The sequence below is a fragment of the Mauremys mutica genome, chromosome 5 (assembly GCF_020497125.1).
Source record: "Mauremys mutica isolate MM-2020 ecotype Southern chromosome 5, ASM2049712v1, whole genome shotgun sequence".
In the NCBI taxonomy this organism is placed as follows: domain Eukaryota; kingdom Metazoa; phylum Chordata; order Testudines; family Geoemydidae; genus Mauremys; species Mauremys mutica.
This window is the reverse complement of record NC_059076.1, coordinates 23,069,053-23,095,154: the sequence shown is the minus strand read 5'-3', so window position 1 is coordinate 23,095,154 and position 26,102 is coordinate 23,069,053. Positions and strand designations below refer to the sequence as shown.

The window sequence follows — 26,102 nt, the reverse complement described above, 5'->3', positions numbered from 1 at the left end:
CCAGTTTATCAAAGTAATTTATAGTAACAAAAAAGGTTTTTCCCCTATGCTTTTGCTAACGTTGGTTATTTTTTTAGTGAGGACAATTTGAAGCAGCCTTTCTAAATTAGTGGATTAGAAAAGACCACTTTGAAAGACAAGCCTATCTGAAGAAACATCTCTCCATTTAACACTTTTACATGGGTGTTTCAATAAAAAAAAATGGAGCATGCAGAAGCACCCCAGGGTTAAACCCACAAACCTTTAGTAACAAAGTTTTTAAAAGGTTTTCCCTATGCTTTTATTGAGGACAATTTGAAGCTGCAGCAAAAACAGTGTCTGAGAGCCAGTGGATCAGAAATAAGAAGGCTGCTTCTTCCCCCACATTTTAACAAATACAAGTAAAAGTTATATTAAGTCTTGTAAAGGAATAAACACTTTAAAAGACAAGCCTATATGAAGACACATCCCTTCATTTGGCACTTTTGCATAGGTGTTTCAATAAAAAGTTAGCATGCAGAAACATCCCAGGGTTAAAAACACAGAGAACCTGTTTATAAAGTAATTTATAGTGATAAAAAAAAAAGGTTTCCCCTACGTTTTAGACTAACATTGGTCATTTTTTAGTGAGGACAATTTGAAGCATTATGCTTTTGCGGCAAAGCCACTTTTAGCAAAAACAGCCTTTTGCAAGCCAGTAGATCAGAGATAAGAAGGCTGCTTCTTCCTCCCTTTTTAAGCAAATAAAAGTGAAAGTTATATTAAGATTTGTAAAGGAATAAACACTTTAAAAGACAAGCCTGTATGAAGGCTGGAGCTGTGGATTTCTCTACATTTTAAAAACAGATAAGACTATAGTGCGTGGATCACTGGTTAGCCTAATTAGTCTGCCTTAACAATGCTCTAGGGAATCGCTCCTTCAGTTTGCTTGTTTTTTGGTGGGTTTTTTTTTTGTTTTTGTTTTTTTACAGACTTCTTTCCTAACTTTTTAAATGCCGTTCAAGTTTTAACAAATGAGGAGATTACATTGAAAGACACTTTGTGAAAGTTATAACAAGTATTTTATTCCATTTACTGATTGTAAAAGACAAAAACCATCACTTTGTGACTGCATGAAGCTCAGAGATAGCCTATCTGAAGAACACCCCATCCTCGACTTTTCCCCCATACTTTTAACACTTGCTAAACATGCAGTGTTTCATTATATAAAGGTTTTTGTTTTTTTTAACATTTAACACAAAAATACACCATTGACTGAGACGTAACGTAACATGACCTTTTTTAAGGATATTCTGTATGCAGTGAGGCCTATTCGAAGCATTATGTTGGGTTGTTTTGGGTTTTTTTAAGTTTAACATGAAAAAGTAGTATTGACTGAGATGTAACAAAACAAGGCCACTCTTAGGGATATTTTGTAGACATTTAGTGAACTAAAAAGATAATTTTAACTTAAACTTAAGATACTAGCCTATCCTTTTAAAAATAGTGTTTTTTAAAGTACCAAAACAGCAACTAGAATATGAAAGAATATGAAAACTGGCAATTGAGAGGAGTTTACATGTGTTTTAATAATAATAAAAAAAATACACAATTGTTTAAAAAGTTTGGATTTATACAAAAAAACAAGAAAAAATTAGCTTATGTTAAAAAAGTTCTCTCTGATTTAAAAAAAAAAAAAAAAAAGCTAAGGAGTCTGCCCACAGACACCTGCCTCCCTCCCTAATGTTTTTTAGAATCTAAACTGAGGACAAACAATTTTTTAAAAAAAGGCACAGCCACATTGATCAGGCCATGCGGGTAAGAAAGCTGTCCTGAGTTTTATGGGGAATGTTGATAACTCTTTTAGTGAAACAGTTTTGTAGGCAGCCATTCTGTGTTAGTTATGTCCCCCATCCTACAGCCTATCAGAAATATTTAGACACCACCATCCAGGGAGTAATGAATATTTTTATTTTTATCTTGAAGGAGCCATGAAGCTGAAGCCAGCCAAGACTGAGACAGTGCTGGTAAATCAGTGAACTACTAGAAGGGATTAAATTAACTCTCCGGCTTGAATATTTATGGTCCCCCACTTGTAATGTTCTTAATGTTCCTGCAAAATGATACATTTCTATCTACTATGTTATAGCTCTTTCCAAGACCTGTGTTCACTTTCACCTCTAGCAGTACATGAAAAGGCTTAGAATTTTTCATGGCTATAATTGGGTTTTACAGCCATTAGATCTAAAACTATCCTTACAAGTGTGGTTTTGGTTTTTTGAGCATGCACACAGCTGTCTCTTCTGTAATGGAGATGACAATCTTTGGATCACATGAGTATTCTGAGAGTTAACTCAAAATGTTAATAAAGAGCTTTCAAATCCCCAGTAACTTATTTTAAGTGAATTTGTGTTTTTAATCAAATGGGTAACAGATAGTGCTTAAATACCACCATGAGTGTAATAGATAAATTTCTTCCCCAAGACCCACCTTTGCCCATAATAAGTTGGCTAGGTAATAGTGTTGCCAAGCTAATGCATTTCAAGCAAAAATTTCATTTAAAACCCTAAATCTCAATATTTCGACAGATGGGCCTAATGCTCATCTCACCTACCCTCACGTACATTAGGAGTAATACCACTAACAAATGGAATTACACTAGTGTAACTAGTGGGAAAGCAGGGAATAAACCTCAATATTGATGGGAAAATGGTTATTAATAAAATATACAAGTGTGCCTATGCTTCTATAAAATTTGAAGAAATATTTAAGTACTTGGTGGTTAGAGAATAGCTTATTTGTTTTGATTTTCTGGTGTTATTAAATGAAGTATTCAGACTTGAAGAAACTTAAGACATTTCTGCTGTCTCCCAATAAGTGACAGGCATGAGAAGAATCCAGGAGAAAATCTCCACCTTGGCCATAAATTTGTACTTACCATACCCAGGTGGATTTGCAGACTCCAGAATGCAGTTTCATATCTTCTATACAGCTGGTTGTCTGTAACAGAGATTTGAATAGTGATTTTTGGTTTTGTATAGCTTGGTAGCAATTTTTAATTATGAAATACATTTTACAGTGTTATAAATGTAGTGGGGAGGGAGTGGAAATATAAAAATTCAACGGAAGAAACTCTAGAAGAGCCCTAAAACTCTAACTCTTTCATAACAAAAAAATGTTCTCATCAAGGCAATTTTCACAGTTTTCTAAAAACACAATGGTTGCAAAAGTTTGTCTCCAAAATAATTTCCAGCTGGCTTACCTTCCTCTTATTGGTTTTGATTTTAAAAAGCAGCAAGTACACGCCAAACATAAGACATGTGATTGTGATGTTCCCCTCTGGTGTTATCTGTATCAGTGATCTGCTAGGTCACTCCAACCCTTGACTCTAGGAGTCAGCCTTACCCTGCTCTGCTGTGAGAACCCCCAACCCTGGGCTGTTCATGCACAGCCTCTGGCATGTAAGCTGCTCTTTGCATTGTGCAACCGAATGACATTAACTAATATCTCCGGTCCCAGACACAACCCTAGGAACTTCCGTCTTGCAGTGTCCAGTTATGCCCACTGGATGCTGCAAGCTTACGTGAGTTCGTCAATTTAACTAAGGGTATGTCTACACTACCCGCCAGATCGGCGGATAGCGATCGATTTATCGGGGATCGATATATCGCGTCTCATCTAGACGCGATATATCGATCCCCGAACATGCGCCCGTCGACTCCGGAACTCCACCAGGGCGAGCGGCGGTAACGGGGGGAGCCGACAGGGGGAGCCGCGGATGTCGATCCCACGCCATGATGACGGGAGGTAAGTCGGAATAAGATACACAACTTCAGCTACGGGAATAGCGTAGCTGAAGTCGAAGTATCTCTCATCGACCCCACCCCCCAGTGTAGACCAAGCCAAAGAAATTGATATGTGCCAGTCTTCTTAACCCAAGCGGAGACTCTGACATGCTTCAAACAAACAGATAAAATTCAGTTGCTTGGTGTGGTAGCTGTAATGTAGATGGGAGAGAGAGAGAGAGCATGGCAAATGTCTCTCCCTTTTATCATGTCCTTTCTTGCCTCTTGGCTTTGCTACCCCCCTTCAGAGTCAGGTGAGCATTACTTCATCGCAGTTCCAAACTGACCAAAGGAAGGGCGGTGACTCACTCAAGAGTCTAACAGATTCTTTTGTTATTGTTGAGGCCAGTGTCCTTTATTCCTGTGAGGCTGGGCTGGGTTTGTCCCATATATGCCTTGGAGAGTTTTTGCCTGGCCTTATTTTAAGCCATGAGGATACATTTTCAGCCTCATAACTACATACATGAAATTATAACCTATAACATTACTATAACAACCATGCTCAGTGCATCATGAGCCTTTGTGCAACATGACAAACTTTACATTAGATACCACACAATCATTTTATAAAGATGAACATGGGGGTGTTGGGTGTTCCCCTGAGGTACAGAGCATCACAGTGATTATAAAGAAATATAAAGGAATCATAGGGACACGGATGGGTCTAAATATCTGTGTGTAGTTAAGATTGAATTTTTTTGGCCTAAACTTGTTGGGGGTGGGGAGGGAGATTCAGCAACTCAAACATTTTACCAATTTTGCCAAAATAGTTAGTCTCTGGGGCCCAACTCCAAAAACAAAACAAAGAAAACCCATACATTTCATTCTGACACTTTCAAAACATTTTGATTGTTTCATTTTAAAACGACTCCGTTCTGAGATTTCCTTCAATTTTATTTAATAAAAACAAACCTTAAATGCCCCATCTAAATAAAACCCAGAACAAAATTGTAATCAGTAATTCACGCAGCTCTACACAAACCATGCATGACCTAGACCTAGACCAACACTTCTACCCTGGTAGATTTCTAAGCATGGAACTCAGAGCACCACTAGGTTCAGTGAATTCCTAAACACCACAAAAGGCAATACCCTGAATTAGCTTCATTCCTCAAATATATGGCTGGTCAGCAATAGTAATGGTGGTCTGTGCCAGTGACCATCTCACTAGAGCCCCAGTGGCAAAATGGTTAAATTAGTCAAAAGAAAACTTGCTGCTTCTTGCATGTTTGACTGAAAACTGTCAACAAACCCCTTCACAGGAGCAAAAATTAAGTGTACTCTTTGTACTAACTTCTCTGGTAATCCATTTGAGCTCATAATGGTTATAAGTATTGTGGTTGAAATCAAGATTCAAAGAATTGCTGAAGTCCAATTGAGATGTTGGCAGAGGGGGCTTGTAACAGGGTCAGCACCTGCCTCTTGTGCATGCCCCCTTTCCTCTTGCCGATAGTGCCTGCAAACACAGTTCTTTTCATGGGGGAGAGGCACCCATCCCTCGTGGATGGCCCCCTTTCTCTTGGTTAGGTGTGAGCCTGCTTTCCTTTTTGGTCTTACATCAGGGTGGCACCTGCCTCTTGCAAGCCCTGCCCCAGCTCCTAGTTCTCTCAGCTCGTCTTCGCCAGCTTAGCCCTCCAGCCGAGCCATACCCAGTGTCCTCCTTCCGGGGTACACAGTCCAAGTTCTTTCTCAGCCCTGGTATGGGGTCGTAGCTCTAAGACTTCTTTCCAAAGGCACTACCTTCTTCAACCACCTAAACGGGGCCCATTTCGGTACCCTCAGCTGGTGTCCTTTCCAGCAGCCCTACCTGGGTTCAGTCTGCTACCAGACCAGCAGAGCCCATCTTGGTACCCTCACCTGGTCTGGCCAGGTCCTGGGCTCAGCCTGCCCACTCTGACCTTTCCATGGTCCTACCGCTACTCTATCCAGCCAGCCAGGCACCTGGTCTTTGGCAGCCTTCCCTGAGCTCAGTTCTGCTTGGTGAGCTCTCTGCAGCGAGCTGCCCATGGCGTACTGCTTGTCGAGCCAGCTAGGCACTCGGTCCTCCCTTGTCAAGCACCACACAGCAACTGAAGCCTCTGCTCTACTGCTTGCCTTTTATCTGGCCATTCTGGCCCCTTATTGGTTGCTCCAGCAACTCCTCTGATTAGCCTTTCTTCTGCAGCCACTCTAGGCTGCCTGGAGCACTTCTCGCTGCTCTATTCTGGGGCAGGGTGATGCAGGGCCACGAGACCTCCAGCAGGGGGCCTCTGCACCCAGTCCACACAGCCATAGGGCTCTAGCCCTTTAGCTCACTGGAGATTCAATCTGAGTGAAGTGATGGATGAGTTGCCCAAAAGCTCAATTAAAACTTAGCCCACTAATAAGATGTAGCCTTTCCCAATTAACTTTATTTGGTCTGCAGCAAGGGCAATCAAGAATCCTCTGTAGCATTTATTCTTGTGCTTTCTGCAGATATCACATTTTGATGCCTCATCCTCAATAGCAGCATTCAAGCCTGACCTCAATAACAGAGCCCAGCGTGTCCTTCACTTCTCAGTACTAAATTGATACTGTGGGTCATATCTAACCTTTTGACCTCATGCTGTGTGCTATTATGATACAGGGTCCTTTGTGCAGAATCCAATCACATGCAGTAATTTCATCTCTGTAGTGTAAGCTGTGCATTGAAGTACCTGGGCAATTTACAACTACATTCTCCAGCTGTTGCAAAACTGGGTTACTGTGTCTGAGTGTGTCAAACTCTGTTTCCTTTTAATAAAAGGGAAACACTGAGTCTTACTAATTTCAAGCTCCCCTTTCTGCAGCTCCTTGCTTAAAACTATAGGTGCCTGAAAGCATGCCCGCCTTAAGAAAATAGTTATGGGCCCGCACTGCACAAGTACTTGTGAAAATTTGTCACTCTCTGAAGTCAGGCAGTACTTTGTACTAATAATCTATTTTTTCTGTATAAGCATCCTCACAAAACCACTCACAGCCAAGCTGTATTGGTAATAGTGCTCTTTCAGTCTTACCCTACGTGTGCTGTGGTAGTGAGTGCTTTGGAAGTAAATGTTCCTAGGCAGTCATTTTGCTTCCACTGCACATGAGCTTGTGTTGACTGAGATTGCAGACTCTTAGTCTTAAAATATTTCAGTAGTGGTGCTTCTTTGACTCTCTTAAAATTACTAAAAACTCTTTTCTTGCTAAGTACCAATCTGTCTCTGTGCTATCCTCAAGGAATATTCTGAGTGATCCTTCAGTTGATAATTTATGGAGGATTTTGCTCATCATGTCCATGAATGTTTAAGGTGTCCTTGTTCTGGGGGTCTCAATTTGTATACTAGGCTTCAACTTTGAGTCCAGAGGAATGTCTTTGTCACAGTGTTTCCTACAGACCTAGCATCATTCAGCCTGATTTGATATACCTGTTGAATTTCAGGTAATTTTCTACTACATGTGTACCAAAGAACATGAGAAACTCCTTTTTTTGGTGTTGATTTGGTCACCTGAAATCAGCAGATAAGCAACAATTTAATCTGACCTATCCACTACATGGTGCTTTGGTATTCCCCACATGTTGATGCAATCTTGATGGGAAGTTGTGCCTGGATTCATGTGGTTGTATGGCTCAACTAGATTAGCCTAAAATTTCCACCTGGCTAAAATACTTGTGTTAGGCTTTTCTCTGAGGGAAGCTACCTTTTATAAATCAAAAGAACACCATTGCTCTACAATATAAGATTGGCTAACTGGATATTGCAAATGATTGGTCAGTTTGGGTGATCAGATGTCAACCATAACTGATGCCTCTTACTTGGTCCACAAGATTAGTAAGGGATTAAACTAGGTTAAGACATATGCAGTGGCCTCCCACATTGGAATGACAGCTGGAGGAAGCTATGGAGTACAATATTCAAGCATTGTAAGGAAAAGATATGCCATAAAAAATCTCCACTTGAGAACTGACAAACATACCACATAATACCTCACAGCAATTCTAACACTTTGATATGTTGATTTGTGTATTTCCTATTCCACCTGAGCTGAATGGAACTAGAAACCTATGAGACTTCCTGAAATTTGCACATAGGATTCTGTAGGCAAGACTGACACCCAAAGCTGAGGCCATATTACTCTGTGCCAGAAGACCAATAAGAATTTGAGATGGCCATAACTTAATTAGCCAGATCAGGCTCATATGACTGAGTTGTAGGGCTGAAGATTGTAATAATATCTTTCAAAGTAACTTCATCTGAAAAAGCAAAACAAAACAAAAAGAAACCAAGAATCCTACACCTGTCTGGGAGGGAACCTGTTTCTCCTTGTTTGGCCACAGACTTTAAAGTATAATGACATTAAGTATCCATATTGCTTCATATAGTGTTAATAAATACATTTCACAATGTTATTAATCAGAAGAGAGCTCACTCTACATACTTTTTATAAACAATTGAATCAACTGATTGTATATGACTTAAGGTTCACCTCCCCTGTTTTTATAGGCTAGGAAACCTTTGCAACATATCCTTTGAGAAGTAATGGCCAGACCAAACTTCACTCTCCTTTGTGGTCTCCTCCCCCACGTGTTAGCTTTCTCTACCTAATACATAACAATGGATCTTAATTGTCTTTGCCTGAAGCCCAGGCTTGGCTGAGAAGCAAATACACATTGCTTTGTCTAATGCAGATTGAGTTTGTAAAATGTGGTTGGCAAGAAATGCATAAATATAATTCTAGCATATATTCATGCCTTTTTGTGCACCGCCTATGCATACATCATGCAAGAATATCAATGATCAAAGACTTATTATTTTTGCAACGATATCTTACAAGACACCTTTTAGATACAGATTGTAACCACAGTGAGTGGGGATAGCTGACCAATTCAGTGTGAAACTTATTACCTGACACCCAAGAGCCCCTTGCCCTCTGGCAGTGGGATGCTCTTAGAGTCACACTTACTTTTAGTTGAATTCAAGGTTTCTGACTTTACTTGTAATTGATTTCTAGTTTTCCTGCTTTTTAAAGTGTCAGTTCTGTCTACAAGGATTTGGGAGAAGAGCCTGAAGTTAAAGCATGTTCTAAAACTAAGACATTTAGAAACTTTGTTTCAGTTCACAATGAAACCATGTAGACTATTTGACAGATTTTAATATTACATTCATTCTGTTTCTGTTATGGTCACCTCTAAAAGGAGATCATATTGAAAAGCGGTCTATCTTGCCAGCTTTGCAGGTAGGTATAGGATGACAGACATTCAGGTATTAACTTATTTTTCCTTTCCTAGCAACCGTACACCACACAGTACCTGCATGCGACATCAACTAAGAACAATACTATTGGTAGCAGGACTCTAAACTAATTCTGGCTGTCAACACTGCGCATGTTGACCTTGAACAACCTTCCTTTAGTGAAGCTTAACTGTGTCCAAGGAGTGCACCACAACATTTTAGACACACTATAAACTCTTTCCTCTTGTACTCTAGTTTGCAAATATGCAGTCTTAGTTGTGAAAATTTTTAGGCATCTCAGAATTCAGGAAGGCACCAGTTAACTATTAATTGCACACAGACACAGTTTAAACTAAAATTAAAGTTGCCTACTACTGCTTCATACCCTTCTAGAACATGGACAGTGGCTAAATTTAAAATCTGAAAACAAGGCAATATGAGATTAAAGTAATGTCACCACCACACAAACTTAACCCGCCCCTTTTGAGTCATGCTCCACTGAGTCCCTTGAACCACACACTGCACCCCCTATTGTACAGCTAATACTGTGTGTCCAGTCAATCTGTGAAGGCTTTTTTCCCTTACTTTCCATTAAATGACATGGAAGGTAAGAGTGGGTCTCCAGTTAACTTAAGGTGGAATATGCTTCAGGAAGTCATTCAGTTATCAGGATTCAAAAAGGATTAGACAGTGGCAAAGATAACAAGAATATCCCCAGAGACAATGGTAAATTCAAACAAGTTCTGGACGTGACATTAGCAAACTTGTTACTCTTAGGGATTAGAAAGAAGCTTTCCCATATGGCAGATCATTCAATAACTACCAACTGCCAGCAATTCTGCCTATGAAACAGTTAGTACTGGCACCTGTCCGATGTGACTTTCCGCAATGGACCAGATCAGTAGTCCACCTAGTCTAGTATCCTATGCTCAAAGTGCAAACATAGAAAAGGATGGAAAATTGTGTGTATCAAATGGAAGAGGAAAGTTAATTCACTGGAACAGAACAGTCGCCCCTTCTTGCTGGCTTGTCTGAAATCAGAACAAAAAGGTCAAAGTAATGAGGAAAAGGAACAATGTTGAATGTTGTACTCAAACTTCTCAGCACATGGTAGCTTTGTAGAGCATCCCAGGATGTGCCAATTCAGTAATAGAAACTCACTGAAAAGAGTGACTAATAACCCAACAATTAAGTGTGCTGCATCTGCATATTTTTCTCTGCAGCTTGAGACAAATTTAATTCATACTCTCATCTAGCAGCCTTCCTCATAAAACAAGAAAAACTCTCTTCCAAATGTGAAATGTTATCTGCGATATCACAATAGATGCTTCATCAAGTCCTTTTTTGACACTTTCACTGCTGCAAAACATTAGGCTAACTGCATTACACGCAATCTTTTTCCTTATTGTGCTGCTTGAAATCGGTCTCTAATACAACTTGCAGTCCAGATCTTGGTGGGTGTTTTATAAACACAATTAAATGCTTGAACCAAAGCCATATGTGGAATGGTTATAGATTTCATGGTCCTCCACAGTTACCAGAAGGGACCCAGACTGTTGTACTGGGAAGCTAAATAAACATAGGAACTTCCTAGTTAAAGTGTTCTCTAGATGCAGTGTAAAGCATGCCTTTTTGTGTTTATGTCCTCATACTACACTCTTCATGGGCCTACCTCATCTAAACTGGCTTGTTTGCTCGCTCTACTTTGCCAGACTTACAGAACTATCAGACAGTTGGTATATTTTGTTCTCAGACTAGTAATACATAGCTAGTAAATATGACTTGCCCAATGCATTAGTCCCCTTCACCTTGAGCGGTGTCTTCCTTCAGTACTCTCCCTTCTCATCCCTAGGACTCCTTCACTCATTTAAATAGGTCATCCATTTTATTACCTTTGCCAAAATATAAGTTACTGAATTTCTAGAAAAGCTTTTACCTGCTATTTTACCTCTAATTCAGTAATGAACTTTAGATAAAAAGATCAACTTGATAAGCATGATCTTCCTTTTTTTGCTGACTTATGCTGAATATTAATTATAGGGGCTTGGGTGATGGTGGGGAATGAGGTTATCCTAGAGCAGGGGTAGGCAACCTCTGGCACGGGTGCCGAAGGCGGCACATGAGCTGATTTTCAGTGGCACTCACACTGCCCGGGTCCTGGCCACTGGTCCGGGGGGCTCTGCATTTTAATTTAGTTTTAAATAAAGCTTCTTCAACATTTTAAAACCCTTATTTACTTTACATACAACAATAGTTTAGTTATATATTATAGACTTATAGAAAGAGACCTTCTAAAAACATTTAAATGTATTACTGGCACGCGAAACCTTAAATTAGAGTGAATAAATGAAGACTCGGCACACCACTTCTGAAAGGTTGCGACCCCTGTCCTAGAGGGAAGAGTACATTACTTTTTTTTCCTGAATATCATTTCTATTAAAGCAAAAGGTTTGGAAATACTAACTCTGCTTATTCAAGAGTTGATCCTAAAACAGCTTGTGTGCATCTAAACAGCACTTGTGGCAGCCAGTGGAACTTGGAGATCTCCCCCTAAACTTTGCAATCTATGTTTAAAAGGATGAATACACTTAAAATAAGGTATAGCAACTTTTTCCAAACCATGGAACCAGAAGACAGTTTTTTTACTTTGAGTGTATTTCCCACAGTGGGTGCAGCTGCTTATGAAGTAGAGAGATGTATAAGACAATTTGTACTAACTTGTGAATAGTAGTTTTAGTATTAAAGAAAGTGAGATAAGTAGCCCTGGTTAGAACCAGCAGAGCAAGCATTTTGAGTTTACACACAGGTCTACTACTGCAACTCATCTGATTGGCAACATCCCTTGCTAGGATAGTCTTGGGCATTTCCTCAGAAAAGACTTTCAAATAATGCAGTCTTTGTGACCAGTGATGAAAGTACTCAGATCTGCTTATGCAAACTGAACCATTTAAGGTTAAACCCACACTGAATGAGAGCACTAAGCACGCTTTTCTTGGAACTAACTTGCTTCTACTCTTTTAAAAAAGGACAGCACTGGGTTTCATGTGGATTGTCTTTTGGTGTCTTTGAGCTCAAATTTGCTCAGTTCACAAGTAGAGTTTTTCTATCTGTTAGCCTCACAAACTCACTCTGAGATCTGAAAGTCAATCTGAGTTCTTTCAGTCTTGCACATCATTGCAGTTAACAAGTTCTGCATTCCAAATTCAGCCTTGGGTTACATCTATGCAACCTCTGTAGTCTTCAAACTAATTGTTATTCCTGTCCAATCCCCATTAGCCTCCTTATTGCGGGTGAACTGATGGGATGATAAGAACATAACATAAGAAAGGCCATACTGGGTCACACCAAAGGTCCATCTAGCCCAGTATCCTGTCTACCGACAGTGGCCAATGCCAGGTGCCCCAGAGGGAGTGAACCTAACAGGCAATGATCAAGTGATCTCTCTCCTGCCATCCATCTCCATCCTCTGACAAACAGAGGCTAGGGACACCATTCCTTACCCATCCTGGCTAATAACCATTTATGGACTTACCCACCATGAATTTATCCAGTTCCCTTTTAAACCATGATAGGTTTCATTTGCAGATAACACAGTCATACCAACATTACTGAAGGAAGAACTTGGCTAACAGAAGTCTGTATTTTTAGCAGTTATGTGGTCACATCCCAGAATAAACTTGCAAAGCTAGCAAGTATAAGGAAAATACTTCTTTTCAAACTAGGCACATTTGAGCTTAGTAGCCACTCAGATGATTAAATGTGCATTATTCCATTATCTTTTTCTACATGCACTGTTCTGAGTGGCTCAATGCGGTCAGTCAATTTTTTAAACTAGTGTACAGCTGTGTGAATAACTGATTTTATTTACCAGTTTGCTAGTAGTTCCAAAAAATATTTTGGTTCAGGAAACATTTTGACAGACACTTTTGTTGTGTGCAATAAGGTGGGTGGGGATAATATCTTTTACTGGACTGACCTCTGTTGGTGAGAGAGACAAGTTTACACAGAGCTCTTCTTCAAGTCTGGGAAGCTTATCAGAATGCCATAGCTAGATACAAGGTGGAACAGATTTTGTAGCATAAGTAGTTAACACATTTCAAGAGACTATTCAAGGTCAAGGGGCCCATTAACATCCCTCCGGACACAGGGAGGGAAAGGAAAGCGAGGCAAGGTAGCAGGGGGCGGGTTGCTAGTGGGTTACAGATTGTTGTAATAAACCATCAATCCAGTCTGTCTATTCAGTCCAAGATTTTTAATGTCTGTCACAAGTATGAATTTAAGCTCCCAGGCTCATCTTTTGAAAGTGTTGTGCAGGTTTCCTTTGAGATGAGGACTGATAGGTCAGATAGAGAGTGATCACTGTGTGAAAAGCGTCACCTGCAGGTGATTTTTGTCTTATTTGCAGGCATTTCAAACTTGTTTGTGATAAATAAAATATGAAGGGCTATATTCACAAAGCCAGAGGTGGTGGTGCACACCCCCAGTAAATTCTAGCCCAGTGGTTCAAGCAAGTATTTTGATGTAGGAGACCCAGGTTTAAATCCCCACTTCATAGTGGTGACTTGAACCTAGGACTTCCACGAGTGACGAAGCCACCACACTATAGTATTATCATTGGGCTAGACAGTGAATGAAAATGACAAGTATTTTTATATAAAGTAGAACAAAGAAGAGATGAAGACTCATCCCAGAATATCCTGTAACCTGGTGGTTAGGGAACTTCCCTGGGACCGGGGAGAACTGAGTGTAAGACCTTGCTCCAGACCGGGTATTTGAACCTGCATCCCTAACATAGCCACATGAGTGCCCTAACTGCTAGACTAAAGATTATAAGGGGGAGACATACCAGCTTTGCTGGTTTTGTGAGTGGTGCCTAAATCCTTGACAACCTAGCCCAGAAGAATCTAAACATTTAGTACCGAACAAACAAACAAACACACACCACCACTATTTTCTGGAAATACAAAATGTTTCAGGTGACCAAAAATCTGCATTTCTGATTAAAAAAATTCATTTGAGAAGTTTCCCTCAGCTCTACCACTGAGTCTCCAGATGCTAGTATCCTACCTCATCCTCTATAAAGATCAATCTTAAGTAATTCTTTTGTTTTCAGTTTATGGGGAGTGCCAAAAGCTGACCTTGCACTTTCTGAAAGCTCATCGGACTGATCAGAGTGACAAGCCTTCTGGTCTCTTCCTACTGAATGCTTCATTGGTTTTTATTCAATGGAATTTTTTCAGTTACTTCCATCTTAAGCTAAGATACAACTTATATTGCATGTAAACCACTGCTAAGAAAAGGTTAATTGCTGATTGCCAGTCAAAACTGAAAGTTTTAAGATAAACAATACCAAGTTTATGTACTATGCATAACACACTCGTAGTGTCAATCTGGGAGGTGTGCCAGGTAGTATCATTGGTCATACAAAAATTGATTTGTTGGGTGAGGTTCCGTGTGAATAGTCATGAGGAATATTTTGCATTGTAAGGGAAGTGGCATAAAGTTACATATCAAGTTGCAAAATTAGTTGCAAGTTGCAAGACTATCCTAGCAAGGGATGTTGCCAATCAGATGAGTTGCAGTAGTAGACCTGTGTGTAAACTCAAAATTGGATGTAATCAGTGGCAAAGCCCTCATAATAACCTTCTTCTTCAGGAGGACTGAAGACAAGCTAGTCCTAGTCAAATGAAATCAAAGAGATGAACATGAATTTACTATCATTTACACTTGCTGGCCTGGAAGGAGAATCCAACAGACAAACAAGGAGGGAGGTGCACCGGAGCCGTGGGACCAGCGGACCTCCCGGAGGCATGACTGCGGAGGGTCCGCTGGTCCCGCGGCTCCAGGGGACCTCCCGCAGCTGCGGAGGGTTCGCTGGTCCCGCGGCTCCGGTGGAGCATCCACAGGCATGACTGCGGGAGGTCCACCCGAGCCGCGGGACCAGCGATCCGTCCGCAGTCATGCCTGCGGGAGGTCCACTGGTCCCGCGGCTGCGGTCGACCTCCCGCAGGCATGACTGCGGACGGTCCGCTGGACCCACCTGCTGCCCTGCCTGCAAAATGCCGCCCCAAGCGCGCGCTTGGCGTGCTGGGGTCTGGAGCCGGCCCTGTTTGCTTGTCCAGGGACTCTATAACAGGGGAAACCTGCCCAGATGTAAATTCAATTTCTATAGAGCAGTAATTTGTGTAGAATGAAGGAGGTAAATTTAATTTGGACTACTTGCTACCTATGGTAAATCTGTTCAGGAAATTATAGATAGCACTAGTAATTACATTAGGTATTAGGAGTGAATTGGAGCACTTCAGCGTAAAATTACCCATAATTGAACCACTTCTTAATTCAGGTGACCTAGAAGAGTTGATTCTTGAGTTTAATGTGATTTTTTCAGACACTGACCCATATCTTAAAAATGGAGATAGAACTGTATTGGTGGTTGTCTTGGATAAGTGAAATTTAGCTATTCATCAATTGGTAAAAACATTCAAAAGGTGTGGATGTCAAAATTGAAAGGAAAAGATAAGCTAATATACAAGTGGATCTCAGAAGTCCCTTTTCTCTAAATAAAACCAGAGTAACTCAATTTTTTTTAATGCTTCAGCCATCTCCACTGGTGTTCCAATCCTCAAGAAGTCCAGTTAAGTCCAGGCTGGCTTTGTGTTCTAAATTTGTACATCAGATTTTCAATGCAATCCAGTAATATAATTAGCAAATACTTTGCCTTTCTATGGTTCCTTTTAGTCTAGCACCTCAAAATTCCTCACAGTCACCAGTGAATTAAGCTCCATGAATGATTAATGAGTATTGGCACAAGGGAGAGGTGGTGAGAACTAATTTACAGAGGAAAGATTTACCAAAAATTAATCCTTGCAGGTGAAATGCCAATGCACTATTTCAGTCCAATTCAAAGTAACAGTTGTGGTGCATAGTGTTTTTAGGGCCCTCTGCACAAGGGTCAATTTCACTCCTGGTGAGTACCTTACTTCATGAACTGATGTTGATAGCACCACATGTGGAGCAAGCTACTACTTAGGGGGAACAGATGTGGTAGAAGTTGATCCTGAATCAGCGGTTCATCAAGGATTAGAAGATCTAAGTGCAGAAGCTTCTTCTAGCGATTCAGAGCTCAAGGAGCCAGATCATACAGTACCCTTCATACCTGAACAAATATTGTTCAGAATGACTTCCTTGCCATCTTGTGACAGATGTGTCAATTTCCTGAAATGTCTTTAGGAGATCTTACTGTATCTTAAACCTTATATTTATATATCACTGTGGGCCAGGGACTGCATGTAATTGCATGGGGTTGGCGGACCACAGCCCTTCAGAAAGTAATGACAGTGGGGGGCGAGGGTGTGTAATATACAATTTAACTCAGGTTTTAACACCTCCTGAGAGCTACCACCATGTGGAGAGACTCTCAAATATACTGCTTCACATTAGATTCTCTAAATACAAACAGAGAAAGAAAGGGGTTTTGAATAACTAGCCTGGCTTAAAACTGACTCAGGCCCATCTTCCTGATGCAACTGACAGACATGACCCCTGGTCCACACAGGGCCCCAATCCTTAGGGTAGGGTTGGAAGGATTAAGTGCTTGTTCTGTGCTGGAGCTCTGATGAACTGCTGACCATAAAGGAGTCCCCTTGGGTGGGGACTGGAAGGACTGTTCCTGCAGTTAGTTCTGGTAAGCTTATTAGCATGCGTAAGTTCCCCCCACACACGTTTTCTCTAATTCTTTTTACTCAAAGAATAAAGTAGGCTTGCATAAGAAGTGCTGTGTGGTACCTTATAACTGCAGCAATTATACCAGTTAACCATCTCTGAAGAGAAAGCCAGCAGGTGTCCTTGGGCAGAGTCTCTCTATTGAGAAATACAGAAGAATGGCCCTACTGGGTCAGACCAAAGAGCCATCTAGCCCGTATCCTGTCTTCAGCAGTGGCCAGTGCCAGCTGCCCCAGAGGGAATGAACAGAAGAGGTAATCATCCAGTGATCCTTTCCCTATTGCTCATTCCCAGCTTCTGGCAAACAGAGGCTAGGGACACCATTCCTGCCCATCCTGGCTAATAACCATTGATGGACCCATCTTCCATGAATTTATCTAGTTCTTTTTTGAACCGTGTTATGGTCTTGGCCTTCACAACATCCTCTGGCAAAGAGTTCCACAGGTTTACTGTGCATTGTGTGAAGAAATACTTCCTTTTATTTGTTTTAAACCTGCTGCCTATTAATTTCATTTCATGACCCCTAGTTCTTGTGTTATGAGAAGTAGTAAACAACACTTCCTTATCTACTTTCTCTACACCAGTCATGATTTTATAGACCTTGATCATATCTCCCCTTAGCTGTCTCTTTTCCAAGCTGAGAAATCCCGTTCTTATTAATCTCTCCTCATACGGAAGCCATTCCATACCCCTACGCATTTTTGTTGCCCTTTTCCAATTCCAATGTATCTTTTTTGAGATGGGGCGACCACATCTGCACACAGTAGTCTAGATGTGGGTTTACCATGGAATTATATAGAGGCAACATATTTTCTATCCTATTATCTATTCCTTTCTTAATTATTCCCAGCATTCTGTTTGCTTTTTTGACTGCTGCTGCATATTGAGTGAATGTTTTCAGAGAACTATTCACAATGACTACAAGATCTCTTTCTTGGATGATAACAGCTAATTTAGACCCCATCATTTTATATGTATAGTTGGGATTATGCTTCCCAATGTGCATTACTTTGCATTTATCCACATTACATTTCATCTGCCATTTTGTTGCCCAGTCACCCAGTTTTGAGAGATCCTTTTGTAGCTCTCTGCAGTCTGCCTGGGTCTTAACTATTTTTAGTAATTTTGTATTATTGCAAATTTTGCCGTCTCACTGTTTACCCCTTTTTCTAGATCATTTATGAATATGTTGAATAGGACTGATCCCAGAACAGACCCCAGAGGACATCACTATTTAACTCTTTCCATTCTGAAAAATGACAATTTATACCTACCCTTTGTTTTCTATCTTTTAACCAGTTACCAATCCATGAGAGCCTCTTATCCCATGGCAGCTTACTTTGCTTAAGAGACTTTGGTGAGGGACCTTGTCAAAGGCTTTCTGAAAATCTAAGTACACTGGATCCTCTTGGGCCACATGCTCATTGACCCCCTCAAAGAATTCTAGTAGATTGGTGAGGCATGATTTCCCTTTACTAGAACCATGTTGACTCTTCCCCAACAAATTATGTTCATCTATATGTCTGACAATATTGTTCTTTATTATAGTTTCAACTAGTTTACCCGGTACTGAAGTCAGGCTTACAGGCCTGTAATTGCCGAGATCACCTCTGGAGCCCTTTTTAAAAATTGGCGTCACATTAGATATCCTCTAGTCATCTGGTACAGAAGCTGATTTAAATGATAGGTTACAGACTACAGTTAGTAGTCCTGCAATTTCACATTTGAGTTCCTTCAGATCTCTTGGGTGAATACCATCTGATCCTGGTGACTTATTGCTTTTTAATTTATCAATTTGTTCCCAAACCTCCTCTAATGATACCTCAATCTGGGACAGTTCTTCACAAAAGTCACCTAAAAAGAAGGGCTCATGTTTGGAAATCTCCGGGAATCTCCCTCACATCCTCAGCCATGAAGACTGATGCAAAGAATTCATTTAGTTTCTCCGCAATGGCCTTATCGTCCTTGAATGCTCCTTTAGCACCTCAATCATCCAGTGGCCTCACTGGTTGTTTAGCAGGCTTCCTGCTTCTGATGTACTTAAAAAAAATGTTTGCTATTACTTTTGGAGTCTTTGGCTAACTGTTCCTCAAATTCTTTTTTGGTCTTTCTAATTATATTTTTTACACGTCATTTGCCAGTGTTTATGCTCCTTTCTATTTTCTGCACTAGGATTTAACTTCCACTTTTTAAAGGATGCCTTTTTGCCTCTCACTGCTTCTTTACTTTGCTGTTTAGCCACGGTGGCTCTTTTTTGGTTTTCTTACTATGTTTTTTAATTTGGGGTATACATTTAAGTTGAGCCTCTTTTATGGGATCTTGAAAAAGTTTCCATGCAGCTTGCAAGATTTCACTTTTGGCACTGTACCCTTTAATTTCCGTTTAACTAATCCTCATTTTTGTGTAGTTCCCCTTTCTGAAATTAAATACTATACTGTTTGGCCACTGTGGTGTTTTTCCTGCCACAGGGATATTACATTTAATTATATTATGGCCACTATTACCAAGTGGTCCAGCTATATTCACCTCTTGGACCGGATCCTGTGCTCCACTTAGGACTAAATCAAGAATTGCCTCTCCTCTGGTGGATTCCAAGACTAGCTGCTCCAAGAAGGTGTCAAAAAACTTTATCTCTGCATCCAGTCCTGAGGTGACATGTACCCAGTCAAAATGGGGATAATTGAAATCCCCTGTTATTGAGTTTATTTTAATAGCCTCTCTACTCTCCCTGGTCAGGTGGTCGGTAATATCTCTCTACCACTATATTCTTATTATTAGAGCATGGAATTTCTATCCATAGAGATTCTGGAGTACAGTTTGATTCATTTACGATTTTTACTTCATTTGATTCTACATTTTCTTTCACATATAGTGCCACTCCCCCACCAGCACCACCTGTTCTGTCCTTCCAATATGTTTTGTACTCTGGTATTACTGTATCCCATTGATTATTCTGATTCCACCAAGTTTCTGTGATGTCTATTATATCAATATCCTCATTTAATACGAGGCACTCTAGTTCACCCATTTTATTATTTAGACTTCTAGCATTGGTATATAAGCACTTTAAAAAAACTTGTCTCCTTTTAGCTATCTGCCATTACACGATGTAATTGAATGGGACTCTTTTATTTGACTGTTTCTGATCAGACCATGCCTGTATTTTATCATTTTCCATCCCCTCATCCTCACTACGACACAGAGATTCTTTATTAACAGATCCTCCCCTAAGGGATGTCTGAACCACGTGCTCCTCGGCACCTGTTGTCTTTCCCCCAGCCCTTAGTTTAAAAACTGCTCTATGACCTTTTTAACATTAAGTGCCTGCAATCTGGTTCCATGTTGGTTTAGGTGGAGCCCATCCTTCCTGTATAGGCTCCCCCTTTCCCAAAAGTTTCCCCAGTTCCTAATAAATACAGAGTGAAGGCAGGGAATTGTGAAGTTTTGAAATACCCTGGTCAGAATGGAAAGAGATGTCTCTTCACCCAAGAGAGACAACTGCTGGGGAGCTGGAAGCCTGAGATTGAGCATCCAGCTGGACCACTGAGCAGAAATACAGCTTCAGTTGCCCTGAACTGTGATAAGAGGGTTTGGGAGATTATGCACTCAGTTTTTTACATGAGCTCATCGACATTAAGCCATCCAAGAAAAAGGTGTGTGGAGTGGACAATACACATAGCAATGCTGTCATATTTAAACAGTTGTGTTACACCCTAGAAATGACATTTCAGCAAAAAACTATTAGATCCTCTGGGGATGCAAGAAGTTTATCACATCAATTAAAAAAAAATTAGTTTGCATTTCTCCCCTAAAGTCAATGAAAACTTTGACTATGAAGGGAATGCCGGATTGGGCCTATTAGAACAAGTCTCTTTGCAGGAGGATAGTGTTAAAGCTGTCATCTTTTGGATATGTATTTCATGCTTGCACGTATTCACTTATGCAAGTTCGCCATCTGTCAAACATCCCTCCAAGATGTGCTGTTCCTTTGGGGATGATTCTGGCTTCAAGTAGTCAAAAGCCTTTCAGCAGTGAATGCAGATAAAAGGAGTTTGTTTTCCACCGCAGGTGCTTAAAACACAATATCAAACTCTGCTGGAATAGTTTAGATCAGGTGTTACAGAAGTGTAGTTTCATCTCCATGGTACACGTTATGCATTTGCAACAAAAAGAACATTTGTACTTATGAGAATATTATGCACAGAAAGTCAGAATGCTGTAACCATCCAGCTGCATTTCTTACTTCTCTTCCAAGGCTGTGTCATTTGGCAGTCCCAGCATTACCTTGGACAGATTTCAAAGGGCTGTGAACTTTCTAGTTAAAAGTGTCATAGTTCTGGTCCCCTGATGTTCCTCCCTAACCAACCCATTTTGGAACTTGGTGCACAGACTCACAGGACAATAGAGGAAAAGGGGATACTGATGAAAAATGTCCATGTGTCAGGCTAATGGAAGGCTGCTGTGCATGATGAGAATAAAGGTACATAAGGGAGAAGGGAAATAGTGTCCCACGCTTCAATGGCAATGGCCCTCATAGCTCTTTAGTTGGTTGGTCTGTTAAACTCTATGATGTGTGGGCGAAGCTAAGCAGTTTGTGTACAACATTTACAGGCATAGGTGTCCTTAGGCACAAATAAAACTCCCTTTGACTTCAGTGGGAGCTCTTTGAGCAAAATTAGTGCAGCCTGTTGAGCCCAGTGAATACAAATCCCTAGACATGGGTTGTGCATAGTCTTCTGAACTCTTACAGCTGCGAATTAACAACCTCTACTGTATCTCGTGTGCAGAACAGCAAGCTTTTACACCAACTTGAGTAGGCTTAATAAGAAAGCAGTGTATTGATCTGTAGATATTGGCATCTATTCATCTATTTCTATTGACTGTCTAAGGTTCCCAAATTATTAGGGGGAAAAACTAATTGTTGCTATGCAGTCATGAAGCTAATATTAAGTTAGATAGGACTTTAGTGTATGAGGCTGATGAAAGTAAAGTTGCTTGGAGTGAAAGGATAAATGTAGCCTTTTCATTTTGGCTGTCATGATGATCTAATGACTAATTATTTGCACAACTCTCAGCCCAGCATGAAGGAAGTGATTCAGCAGTTAAATGGCAGATATTTTTCAAAGTAATAACTACATTTCAGAAGTGGCTTTAAGGCAATTAACTTTATAGCTTTAAATATAAATGAGGGGAAAGACAGTCAATGAAATGAATGGAAAAAAAAATAAGTTTTTTTTAGCTTATATCCTCTTAGTGTCTTGCATTTCCAAGAGTACTTCAAAAAAATCTGGTATTCAAGTTTATCCTTCTATTATTCTTTCTAATCAAACAAATTATAGCTGTTATGTCAGTGGTGGAATTTGAAATTACAAGAGCACATGTTCATGGACACATCACTACCACAGCAGAAGTGGAGGTTGTTGTCTGTAAAGGAAGCTATTAAGCTGATGCATGTAGGAGCACTATGACAAAGGGCAACTACTGAAGAGCTGCAGGAGCAACACCAAAAGAGAAAGCTTAGCAATAAGAAAAGCCTCAACAAAGGGGAGCTTCAGACATCATAAGTTGCTGCTGGTATAAACAGATATAGCTTTGATTTTGGTAGAATTGTGCCCAGTTGTACATAAGTGAATGAATTTGACCCTAATGCCCACTGAGGATAATACACTTTCAGACTTGGCTTTGGAAAGGAAGAATGATGATTCAGAAGTGTTCAAAGCAAAATACACAGTTTGCCATCATGTGACCTAACTGGGCGATGGATCTCTGTAGAAGAGCCACTTCAGTCTTCAAGTTTAGAGAGCAGCAGCTGTAGAAAGCATACACTATGTAACATAGGTGGGAGTGTTGTAAATACCTACCTTCAAAATGGTACTGAGTTGATGTGGAGTGCTCAAGATCCACATTCTCAGATACTGTGCAGGACTTAATCAGCAAGTCTCAAATGACAATGATAATATTGTGGATGCCAGAACTGTATGCAGTATTCTAGTAATCTGTCTCACCAATAAGTCTTTCTAAACTTAACTGGTGAAATAAAATGATTTTTCCTTCTCAGCAATCCTTGGATAGGTTCTCCTTCCACCCTGACTTTGAGGAAGTGGTTTAACCATTACCATATAACTAATTTCCTGATTAATAAGATAGTTATAATTCTACTGAAATGGCTTATTAACCAGTTATGGCAAGGTCACCACAAATCCTACTATTCACAGAGCATTGGTATCCATCACCCTAGATGGTTGCACTTACACACAAAACATTTGCAAATGAACATCACAAAAGAAGCTTATAGCAACTTAAACATTTACAGAACAGAAGTTTTCACTTTTAAGGGGACACAGGAGGCTGCAAATAAGAAAAACATCCCTGCTATACACATCTTGTTCACGTTGAATGAATGAAGACTTGAGTACTTATGAAAGAAATCCTTTTAACTAAGAATATTTGTAGAGTTCTTTGTGTGGGTTTAAAACTTAACTTTTCTCCCTTCTTCAATGGGTGGGAGGGGGAAGGGTGATAAGAGGCCCTTACCTCAGCTTCTATGACCTTGACAAGCCAGGGACTATACATCACTACCATGCACAGCATCACTTCCATAATCAATCAGACCCAGGGTCCATCTAATTCACTCTCATCTCTCTGAAGCACCTGGTGTGCCTTTGAGTATGGCCAGCAAGAACTCTACTGTGAGGCTCCCACTGCACATACCACTGTGAAAGGACCAGTCCTCCAGTCCAGAGTCTTGTCTGGCTATGGAGCTGGCAGATAATCCAACTGGTCTTTCCTGTTGCCAGCTCTCTTTCCATTGGAGGATGGGACTGCCCTTTGAGAAAGTACTAGGCAGGCTGAAGGACAAGGCATGTTTCTGCTGCTGCAAGGACACAGCAGGATGAAGAATCTTTGCTGGTTCTTGGACAGGCTCAGAGAGCAGCCTGGCTGGATTGCCATGAGGAGCCTGCACCATGCTGCACAGAAGAACTAGCCAGAGCCCAAAAGGAAGAAGATGCCCTGATCTGTGATTAAGGCACTGATGTTGGAGGGGCATGGACTGCTTTATAGATAAGAGATAAATGTAGCATCAATTTCTATTGAGAACAATCCAGGAGATTTTAATAGGATATTTTAAGAAAATGACATGTCATATTGGAAAAAAATCTCCTGGAATATCTTCAATCAGAGTTGGCAACCCTAATGTGACAGCATATTGAGACTAACCCTACTCTTGCTGTCTAGTTATTTTTTCTTCCCTGTTTACATCTTCACTTGTAGATTCAAAGATCTTCAGGGCAGGGACTTGTGCTCTGTATAGTGCTGAGCACATTGGGGCCATTATGCCTCAGGCCTGTAAGTATTACTGCAATACAAAAGTTAAATAAATCTAAGGTGTTAGAACTGAGACTATGGGACAAAGAACTTGCCTGGTCCGTTTTTCTAGCTTATAAATTCTTCTTACACAAAGATTCACAGGCAGGAGGCTAATGAATGCCTGTACCTATTCTAGGAGGAAATATCCCGAGAGAATATTAAGGCTATAATTTTCTAGCAGGTACAACAAATACTGTTTTTACATGGGCTCTGGAATCTTGCACACAAAAGAGGTCTAGAGGAGGATGCTTAGCATGCAGATAAGTTACTTTCATACCAATTATAGTTTTATAGTGACTTTGAATGTCAGAGGGAGTTGTACTTCAAGAAATCCCAACACTAACTTCAGACAAGTTTGTGGATTTTTTTAATTGCAGTAGCAATATCCCTGCTCCCAAAGAATCCGCAGTTATGGGCTAGGAACACTGAAAATTCTTACAAATGTAAACATTGATCTCACTGAAAAAGCAGCCTTATCCTCAGTTCTGAAAGATTCATAATAGAAATAGAGCACCAGTTAGAGAAATTTCAGGTTTTCTCAACTGCCCTGGTTGTCAATTTATATGTTTTCTAAACATAAATGTAGTTCCATCTAACTAGTATGCTCCAACCTGTCACTACATTCATGGCCCAGATTTTACCACCTTTACTCAGGAACAATACCCCTACAACTATTGCTGCCTCTAAGTCTCTCACTTTGTGTTTGCCTGCTGAAACCTGTTGGTGATGCCACTCTCTGGAAGTGGACACCTCTGTCTGTACCCCTTCACATGGCCTCAGAAGGATCTAAAGATGTCAGAAACTTTGCCATTTCCCATAGCCTTTATGGAGAATAACTAATCTCTTCTTCTCCTTCTCCTCCTCAGCCTAATAAATGTTTAATAAAATTAACAAAAAAATGGAAATGAAGCAGTTGGCTGAACTGTTTTATACCTCTCAAACTAAACTAGAAAAGGCATTTGCAGCTTGGTTAGATAAGCAAATAATTTGTATCCATTAAAAGCAATTCTCCTTGATGTCTCACTTCAGCCTATCATGCTTGCTTGCTTGCTGTCTAGATACCAAAACCCCCAACAAAAAGATCCTGCCAGTGTTTCTAAACCATTTCCTGAAGACACAATCCAATAGAAGTTACTGAATTTTAATTCTCCACCTTCTAAGACTTTTTTCCATTGAGAAAGAAAAAAAATCCTTAAAGATTAATGGCAGTATCTAAAATAGATTAAACATTTACAGGTTTGTCATCTACTAACCATCTTGGACTACAACCAATTTCAGTCAGGTCTCTTGTTAAACACCCAAGAAATTGGGGACTAAAGTCCAAAGATCCTGTCAGTGTCTTGCTCCAGGAGAACTTCTACTTACTTCAATAGTACCACTAATGGAGCAAGGTACTACTCTACTCAATAAGAGTAAAGTTTGCAGAATCTAGCCACAGTGCTTGCTTTCCAACCCTTACCAAAGCTTGAAAGTGAACTTGTTCCCTTCTCCCAGCCCCGACTCTTCAGCTCAGGAAAGACCAAGGCTAGCCTTCCAGTGGTTTCCTAACCCTCAGCCCTTTTCAGTTTCCTAGCACCAGTTCACTAGCTCAGAACAATCAGCAAACTAGTCCCTCTACAGACTTCCTAAACAATTCATCACTCTTCCTAAGAGACATCTATCAAGCTTTCCATTCACTATAGACTGTCTCTTCTAAACAGATCTTACCTTTCACCACTGCACTCCTTCAGTCTGTATTTTCAAAAAGCACTCACTCGCTCTCTCTACCTTGACCTGTCACAGGCCCAGGTGCTGCCCAACCCTCTTAATTGGCCAAACAAGGAACACCTGATCTGGCACAGGAGTGCCCAGTCTATAACAGGTGCACTCACATTTTTTGCCACCCTTATTACAGCTAGGCAAGGTAACAATGCAAGATAATTGAATTAAACCCTTCAGAAGTCTTACAACAATCATAACGTTTGCATTACAAGTATAAAGGATAGGAAATTATTAA

General features: G+C 40.4%; 1 protein-coding gene across 2 annotated transcripts in view; it reads right to left on the bottom strand.

Moving 5' to 3' along the window:
* Nucleotides 1–25,868, bottom strand: part of ARHGAP24 (Rho GTPase activating protein 24) — a 536,453-nt gene extending 510,585 nt beyond the window's left edge. Inside the window, exons 1-2 of one of the 2 annotated variants that reach the window (XM_045019052.1) lie at nt 25,814–25,868; nt 2,897–2,958 (exon numbers count right to left, since the gene is read on the bottom strand). The gene's annotated coding sequence lies outside the window, so the exon portion shown is untranslated. The remainder of the gene's footprint in view (nt 1–2,896; nt 2,959–25,813) is intronic. The other variant, XM_045019055.1, reaches the window with a different exon arrangement.
* Between the last annotated feature and the right edge of the window lie 234 nt (nt 25,869–26,102).